Source organism: Perca fluviatilis, chromosome 13, assembly GCF_010015445.1.
Source record: "Perca fluviatilis chromosome 13, GENO_Pfluv_1.0, whole genome shotgun sequence".
In the NCBI taxonomy this organism is placed as follows: domain Eukaryota; kingdom Metazoa; phylum Chordata; class Actinopteri; order Perciformes; family Percidae; genus Perca; species Perca fluviatilis.
This window is the reverse complement of record NC_053124.1, coordinates 37,840,558-37,850,363: the sequence shown is the minus strand read 5'-3', so window position 1 is coordinate 37,850,363 and position 9,806 is coordinate 37,840,558.

The window sequence follows — 9,806 nt, the reverse complement described above, 5'->3', positions numbered from 1 at the left end:
CGGAAATTTTCTTCTTTTGAATATGTGGCTCTTCAGCTAAGATCCTCCCCTCAAGCTCTACTTCTAAATATCTACAGGCCACCTAAATACTGTGCATCCTTTCTTGACGATTTTAATGAACTGCTGTCTATAATCTGTATTAACTTTGACCGTACAATTATTGCTGGTGATTTTAACATTCATGTTGACAACCCCCAGGACCGAGGGACCAAAGAACTGTGTTGTGTTTTTGAGAGCTATGGACTGACTCAGCATGTGACACAGCCCACGCACAATAGCAAGGCACACTCTGGACTTGATTATCTCCAAGGGTCTGAACATTCCCAAGGTTGTGGTGACTGATGTTGCTCTATCTGATCATTCCTGTGTTTTCTTTAACAGCACTATCTCCCGCGCCAAAAGTGTTCAAACAAAGTTAATCAGAAAACGGTATATCACTGAAAACACCAGTGAATCATTCATTCAGCTTTTCTCCGCTACACCAACCCTCACTGGGGCCTCCGTCACTGAGCTGGTAGATAATTTCAACTGTAAAATTACGAATGTTATTGATGCTATTGTCTCCCACTAAGGTCAAAACTGTCTCTGGTAAGAAAAGATCTCCATGGAGAAATTTTATAGGTGTGAGAACAGAAAAAGAGTGTCGAAAAGCTGAACGCAGTTGGCGAAAAACTAATCTCCAGGTCCATTATAACACTTATAAAGAGAGACTTCGCATTTATAATCTGGAACTAAGAAATGCAAGACGGTCCTTTTCTCTGACATTATCGCCAGAAACAATAATAATTCACGTGCTTTGTTTGCTACTGTTGATAGATTAACAAACCCTCCAGTACCAGTAGCATCTGAACTGTTGTCTACCAAGGCTTGCAACGACTTTGCCTCCTTCTTCACACACAAAAATCTCAGAAAAATTGACAGTCAGTGCCTCCATATCAAGGACATATGATTATGTGTTGTCACATGTACGCAAAACAAATTCCAACATGACACATTCATTTCACGATCAACCTTAAAAACCTGGAGGACATATATACAAACATCTGAAAACCTCCTCCTGTTGCCTTGATATTCTATCAACGGGTGTTTTCAAAAATTTTTTTGTAGTGTTGGCTTCTGATCTTCTACAGATTGTAAACACATCTCTGCTCTCAGGTATCTTTCCACAGGCCCTGAAAACTGCAGTCATCAAGCCTCCTAAAAAGAACAATATAGACACGACACTAATGAGCAACTATAGGCCCATATCAAACCTTCCATTTTTAAGTAAAATCATAGAAAAATGTTGTTTTTCAACAACTCAATCTTTTCTTATTGCTAAACAACAGTTTTGATGCCTTCCAGTCAGGTTTTCGACCACACCACAGCACTGAGACGGCTCTTGTTAAAGTCTTTAATGACATCCACTTAAACACAGATAGTGGCAAAATTTCAGTCTTAGTATTACTTGATCTTAGTGCTGCATTTGATACAGTAGACCATGACATATTGCTTGACCGATTGGAAAACTGGGTTGGTCTTTCTGGCTCAGTACTAAAGTGGTGTGAATCCTATTTTAAGAATAGGGACTACTTTGTGTCTATAGGTAATTATACATCTGAGCATACAAACATACGCGCGGAGTTCCGCCTAGGCTCGTTCTGGGGCCTCTTCTGTTCAACATCTACATGCTTCCACTGGCTCAGATTATGGAAAACCAATAACTTACCATAGTTATGCAGATGACACACAAATTTACATAACCTTATCGCCAGGGAACTATAGCCAAATACAACAATTAAATATGTGCATTGAACAAATTAATGATTGGATGTGCCAGAACTTTCTTAAATTAAATGAAGAAAAAACGGAGGTGGTTGTTTTTGGATCAAAAGAGGAACGATTGAAAGTCAGCGCTCAGCTTCAAACGACAATGTTAAAAACAACAGACAAAGCCAGAAATCTTGGTGTAGTCATGGACTCAGACCTAAATTTTAACAGCCACATTAACATAATTAAAAAATCAGCATATTATCACCTTAAAAATATATCAAGGGTTAGAGGACTTATGTCTCAGCAAGATCTGGAAAAACTTGTCCATGCTTTTATCTTCAGTAGACTTGACTACTGTAACGGTGTCTTTACAGGTCTCCCTAAAAAATCAATCAGACAGCTGCAGCTGATTCAGAACGCTGCTGCCCGAGTCCTCACTAAAACCAGGAAAGTGGATCACATCACTCCAGTACTGAAGTCTTTACACTGGCTTCCTGTGCCTCAAAGAATTGATTTCAAAATACTTTTACTGGTTTATAAATCACTAAACGGTTTAGGGCCAAAATACATTTCTGATCTGCTGCTACACTATGAGCCACCCAGACCTCTCAGGTGGTCTGGGACAGGTCTACTTGTTGTCCCCAGAGTAAGAACTAAACAGGGGGAAGCAGCGTTCAGTTTTTATGCTCCACACATCTGGAACAAACTCCCAGAAACCTGCAGGTCCGCTGAAACTCTGTTCTTTTAAATCTAAGCTAAAGACCTATCTTTTTGATGTTGCTTTTCTTTAAATAATCTATTTTATTAACTTTAATTTCTTATACTGCACTGTAACTTTTATTCTTATACTGCACTCTCAATTTTATTCTTGTTTTAATTTGTTTATTAATGTTTTAAAATTGTTTAAAATTGTTTTCTAACTGCTCTTTAATGTTTTATGTAAAACACTTTGAATTGCCCTGTTGCTGAAATGTGCAATACAAATAAAGCTGCCTTGCCTTGCCTTGCCTTGCCTTCTGTCTGTGTAGTTTAACCTGTACTAATGTCTTGTAGACTTCTGTCTGTGTAGTTTAACCTGTACTAATGTCTTGTTGACTTCTGTCTGTATAGTTTAACCTGTACTAATGTCTTGTTGACTTCTGTCTGTGTAGTATAACCTGTACTAATGTCTTGTAGACTTCTGTCTGTGTAGTTTAACCTGTACTAATGTCTTGTTGACTTCTGTCTGTGTAGTTTAACCTGTACTAATGTCTTGTTGACTTCTGTCTGTATAGTTTAACCTGTACTAATGTCTTGTTGACTTCTGTCTGTGTAGTATAACCTGTACTAATGTCTTACTGTTTCCTGTTGCTCTGGTCTAAAAGCATCTGGCCTACAGTTGAAAATTAGCCGGCTGGCTAACACTGGCACATTTACAGAAATGTTAATTAATGTATGTTGTCCTTTTTATGAAATAAATAATGAGGATAAGAACATCGGGGGAAGGAATATTCAGATACTTTACTGCAGTAAAAGTACTAATACCACAATGTAAAAAATAATCTGTTACATTAAAAGTCCTGCATTGAAAATGTCACTTCAGTAAAAGTCTGTAAGTATCATCAGGAAAATGTAGTTAAAGTATTAAAAGTAAAGAAAAATCCTTGAATTATAGAAAATGTATAATGGGTGTTTAATGGTCTAATCATTTCAGCTGGACTTGTAGGCCGTTATATTGGTACAATTACCTATATTATTATTCTTTGTTGAACTTTAATACTTTACAAACACCAGAGCAAGAGAGCGCTGTGACTACTCTTCTGAAGGGATTTTGGAGAGGGACATTAGGTAGTTAAATACACTGGTTGACTAACATGACACCATTGTATTCATATAATACTTTCAGTCCAGACATAATACGACATTAATAATGTATGCATGTTGCTTCTTCAAAATTTCAGGTTGTGGTCGACTAGCGGGGCCTGCTTTGGTTGTTTGATAAATTGATCAACATTGATTGTGATTGGTGGTTGGCTGTGCATGCAGAGCCTGCATGTCACACACTAGCAACAAACTGTGTATCCAAGAACACTTAAATCAGTGTAAAAAATCAGTGAAGTTAAATCAGACAAAGACTTGTGTTGCAGATTAGTGTTACGTTACAGCATCGCGGCTCCGAACTGTAAGGTTAGTTGGGATGGACGCCTTGTTTCTTTAGGCTAATTATATTAGCTTTAGCCTAGTTGGTAGCAGCTTTCTGTGGTGAAAATTAGCCGGGTGATGCCGTGATTACGTTGATTTTGTTCTAGGGCTGCAGCTATCGATTATTTTAGTAATCGAGTATTCTACCGATTATTCCATCAATTAATCGAGTAATCGGATAAGAAATACTTTTGTTTTATTGAAGAGCAATAATTAACAATAGTTTGGTTACATTTTTGGAAAAAGCAACATTTTTATTTCCTAGATTGCTTACAATATATTTCAAAAACTTAAACATTAAGTGCATTCAAGTGCCATCATTACATTGTTTTTTTAAAGAAAACATTTTCAAATATCAACCTCAAACTAAGGCATACATTAAACATACATAAACATTACATTAAGTTGTGCAACTTAACTTTCAGTTTCAACCTGAGTCTGATCTGTATATAGGCCTATGTAAATATTAGTTATACTAAACCTATTTTCATTTCTATATATTTGATTAGCTCTGTTACACTTATGCTAGTAGATCGTTGATCAGCTTTTCTCCAGAGAGAGAGAGAGAGAGAGAGAGAGAGGGAGAGAGAGAGTGAGAGAGAGAGAGGTGCGCAACAATCAGCTGTTTTTCCGAAGGGATAGTCAACGCGTCAGCTCTTTAGATCAGATCGTGGTCACCACTACCTATTTTCTTGTCTTTGTTTTTGGTAGTTGTGTTTGGTGTAGTTTAATCGTCCATACGACTGATTTACTTTTGTCGGGTCCTCTTCGTGGAATGGATGATTAAGTTCGATTCAAATGTTTTCTGTTGAGATGCTGAAGCACTGACGTCGTGCTATTATTGTGCTAAGCTAGTTTGATTTTGCAGTAGACACACTGTACAGAGTTTTAGTTTTAATTACGTTTGAACTGATTCCAAACTTTGGACCCTTTCTGTTGTTTTCTCCAGCCTGTCTCTTCTCTTAGCCCCTCGCTATTTACGCTCTAGCATGTGTCGCCAGCAGCAGACTGAGCAGCGTCTGGTGTGCGACAGTAATAACGATCCGTGCGGAAACACCGTCCATCAGCGATACAACGTTGGTAACATTGATTTAACGAAGCTTTGAGGCAAGTCATTTTGCATCGAGGATTTTTTGTCTTAGCAGCGAACATAAAACGCGGACTACTGTAGCTTCACTACCCATGGAAAAGCATGTGCATCACTGTGTCAGCAGCAGCTGCTGCTTACGGTACTTTTCTACACACGGAGAGCCTCACTTCCCATAATAAACCCCATCGGACTAACATTACATCACATACACACACTGCCCACATGGCCACCTGTCTTAAAGAGGAAGGCTCAACGTTCTTTGATATCCCTGCGCTGCTCATCTGTACATGAAAGCCCTGTCTTTCCACCAATCACTGCATTCTGCACCTGCAATAATGTCATCAATAGTGTCTTTGTCACTTCTCCACTTACTATCAACATTACTATTAAGCATGAAAATAAGTATATTAAATTAGATTCAATCTAATCCTTGTACTGACAAAGTTTGTTTAGCATCTAACCAGAAGTGTAAAAGAAGCAGTTTATCTTCGGAGCGAGTCGCAACTCTGGAGGCATAGTGGGAGAGAGAAAGTGTCTCCCCTGTGCTTTCTGACCACGGTGGAAAAGATGTAGCAGGAAAAGTTACCCACGGCCGCGATGTCCAGTTGCATTTTTAGGGAGGTGCACGCACGTCGCTCGGCCATGGCTTGGTAGCGTTGCATTTTTCGAGAGGTGCACACGCTCCCAGCCATTTACGTAGGCTGGAGCCCTGTTTCAATTATTTTCCTTTCCCCGCCCTGATGCAAAAATACATTGCCATTGATTCTCTTAACTGCATATTACTCCAGTGATGAAATAAATCCATGTCATAGCCTGTAATGAAGGTGCTCTTCATCACTAATATTTTAGCATTAGTACACTGTAGCTCATTAGGTTACAGGTAAATAAAAGGAGGCACAAGTTTTAAATGTTTATTGGAAAATATTAACAGTCTGTTTTGTGAAGGTTGCAGCTGATGGTGATTGGAGGCCAGCCCTGTCAAGAGAAACACGTGCTCAGTTTGCTAGTTGGTTACCTAAACATGTGCAGTATAGTAGTTGCATGATTAATTGAATGCAGGTTAACTGTTGCTGTTTGTATAATAGAAAGTTGGTGTTCAAGTAACTCACCTCTGTTGTGTCTCCTCTCCAGAGTGCTCAGGCTAAAAGAGTCCCCAGCGTATCGAGCCCCATTTTAAAGGTTCCGGGAGATACCATGTTTCATGTGGCGGAGGGGTGTTGGAGTACTTTAATTGACTGTACTTGCTAAACTAACTATGTGTGATTGTATTAGGTAACAAATGCAAGTAAATTGAGATAAGAGTAGATAAGTCGATGTGGTTGTTGTTTTGTGTATAATTGTTTAAATTTAGTACATTTCAGACTTACCTGGCACTATGGTAGGGTCGATAAGATCAGTGGCAGGCTATAAAAGGCTGCCAGTTTTCCATCTAGCACTGCTGCTGTCTGGACCACATGCTGCCTGTGGTGCTCAGTTTTGTTGGATGCGCTCATGGCTTCCAAGTTTGTGTTAATTGCTGGGGAAATAAACACCTGTTGATCTGCACCGTACCTCTGCCTCAAGTCTCCTGCTGTCATTATCCAACCGCTATGCGGCCATTCTAACATAGCCACTTTAAGTTTATGTCAAGTAATCGTTAGGGACTGCCCTAAATGGTTCCATTTTGTAGCTGTTTTTAGCAAGCTGACCTTAACAAGCAATGTTTTTTAGACCTAAATTTGATGATATAAACTACCTCTCATTATTGGTTTGAGTTTAGTTTGAGTGTCTGTTTCATTCTGTTTCCTGCAGATGTTGAGCAGTTGTTGCTGGTTAAAGAAGAGGTTCCCCCTGAGCAGCAGGAGTGTAGCTCCAATCTGGACCAGCAGGAGCCAGAGTCCCCCCCGCACATTAAAGAGGAACAGGAGGAACTGTGGAGCAGTCAGGAGGGAGAGCAGCTTCAAGGGCTGGAGGAGGCTGATATCACCAAGTTCCCATTCACTCCTGTCCCTGTGAGGAGTGAAGATGATGAAGAGGAAGCTCAAAGACAAACTCAACACATGGAAATAGAAGCTGATGGAGAGGGCTGTGGAGGACCAGAACCAGCCAGGAACTCACATCCACTTTTACAACCAGAGACTGATGACAGTGTTGATGGTGATTTTTGGAAGGAGACAAGACAGCGTCGGTCAGATGAGAGAAGCTGTGCTTATGAGAAATCATTTAGCTGCTCTAACTGTGGGAAAACCTTTGCCTGCAAGGCAGATCTGAAGACACACATGAAATGTCACACAGGAGAAAAAGCTTACAGCTGCTCAGTCTGTAAGAAATCTTTTACGCAGAGTAGAAATTTACAGTCACACATGAGAGTCCACACAGGAGAAAAACCTTTCAGCTGCCCGGTGTGTCAGATGTCGTTTGCACGGAGACAATATTTACGAAGACATTTGATCATCCACAAGGGAGGGAGGCTTCCCAGATTTAGCTGCTCAGTGTGTGGTAAAGGTTTCACTTCAAGTGGAAATCTAAAGAAACACATGATGACTCACACAGGTGAAAAACCTTTCAGCTGCTCAGTCTGTAAGAAATCTTTTACACAGAGAGGAGATTTACAGAGACACATTATGACTCACACAGGAGAAAAACCTTTCAGCTGCTCTGTCTGTAAGAAATCTTTTAGCGTAAGAAGAAGTTTAAAAAGACACATGAAATCTCACCAAAACAAAAATCCCTTTAGCAGTTTAGAGTGTGGTAAGGTTTTATTGAGAGCAGAGGAATTAGGATGATAACTCACACAGGAGAGAAGCTTTTCAGCTGCTCCGGTGTGTCAGAAATCTTTTACACAGACGGATAGTTTACAGAGACACGTACGCATCCACACAGGAGAGAAAAAGTACAGCTGCAGTTTTTGTGAGCAAAGGTTTGCCTGGCGTTCTGATGTCAAAAGACTGCCCGGTCCTACTACCACTCCCAGCTCATCCACTCCGGCTCCAACAACCCCAAGACTCTCTTCTCTACAATAAACCAACTTCTTAACCTCCCTGGCAACATTTCTACAACCTTCACAGTGGACAAATGCAAATCCATGCTCTCATTTTTTCAATCCAAAATCAACACCCTTTACAACAACTTGACTACCTCCCCTGCTCCTTCAACCACCACACCAGACTATGAGGGCGTGCCCTGACAGTACCTAGGTAAGGACTACTAGCCAGTCAGAAGCAGAGTATGAGGGCATGCCCTGACAGTACTTAGGTAAGGACTACTAGCCAGTCAGAAGCAGAGTATGAGGGCATGCCCTGACAGTACTTAGGTAAGGACTACTAGCCAGTCAGAAGCAGAGTATGAGGGCGTGCCCTGACAGTAGCTAGGTAAGGACTACTAGCCAGTCAGAAGCAGAGTATGAGGGCGTGCCCTGACAGTACCTAGGTAAGGACTACTAGCCAGTCAGAAGCAGAGTATGAGGGCGTGCCCTGACAGTACTTAGGTAAGGACTACTAGCCAGTCAGAAGCAGAGTATGAGGGCGTTACTAAGTAAGAGTGAGCTAAGTGAGCCGGTCATTATTTTTTGAATATTTGTTCTTGTAATCTATCCTATTTATTTATTATTTCATGTATATTCTGTATGCGTGCTGTGTGTCTGATATTTTGTCTGCTGTAGGACTGACATTTCCCATTTTGGGATTAATAAAAGTCGATCTATCTACCTACCTACCTATCCATCTTTCTAGCCATCTATCCATCTGTCTATCTCTAAATCATCATTGCCTCAGCCTGCTATAATAGCTTGGTATGTGCTGCCCTCTACTGGTCTCAACATGCAACAACTACCGCCCCCCCAACACATGCTGCAGAGCTCCCATACTACTACACACATCCAACACATTGTACTAGAGCTGGAACAGTTCAAAATGTTTCTGTACAATTAATTGTCTCTGATATAATTGTGATTAACATTAAAATTGTCTCTTTCTGTCAAATTTGAAAACATTTATTTATTTAAACAAATTAAAGTTTGCATGAATTCCAGTATAAGTCTTTTGGTTATTTCTAACTTTCATGTGACCCAGATGATATAATAACACAGGTAAACAGCCTATGAAGTAAACAACGCCTCTTTATAATAATAAAACATTATTATATATATTATTATAGATACGTTATCTAACTGCATCTAATCTTTGTCGTGTGTTGCTATGAACATGTTTAGGCTCAAGTGCCAACAACTAGCAAAGCTTTAGCTCATCCTCCAATAATCACTTGCATAATTACAATTTGGTACATTTGAACAAAATCAACCATTAACATCAGCAGTCCTACCCCTCAGGACCTTGGCTAATGTCTTTCTTGAGAGATCTGCAGAGTTCCAGACCAGCCAACAGAGATACCAGCTCTGACAGCCAACACCGAACGTTTGGTGTCTTTGTTGAAGACAAGAAGGTAGATTTTGTTCTCAACTATTTGGTACTATTAGGAAAACTTTTTACATGACATTACATGTCAATTAGCTGACGCTTTTATCCAAAGCGACCTCTAATTAAGTGCTTTCAACCTTGCTCCTAAGTGCAAGTACATTAGCTTAAAATAAGCCAAACTACAAATAAGCCAAATGAAAGTGAAGCTGTGTGAAGTGAAGCTGTATATATGTTGTTTTTTTTTATTCCAAATGCCATCCTCAACCAAACCAAGTGACAACATCAAATCGAGCTGCTATTTTAATGAATTTAAGCATATTTATCATGTTTTATCATGATATATTTTTTTTCATTATTTTTTATACTCAACTTACCATGTCTGAGATGTT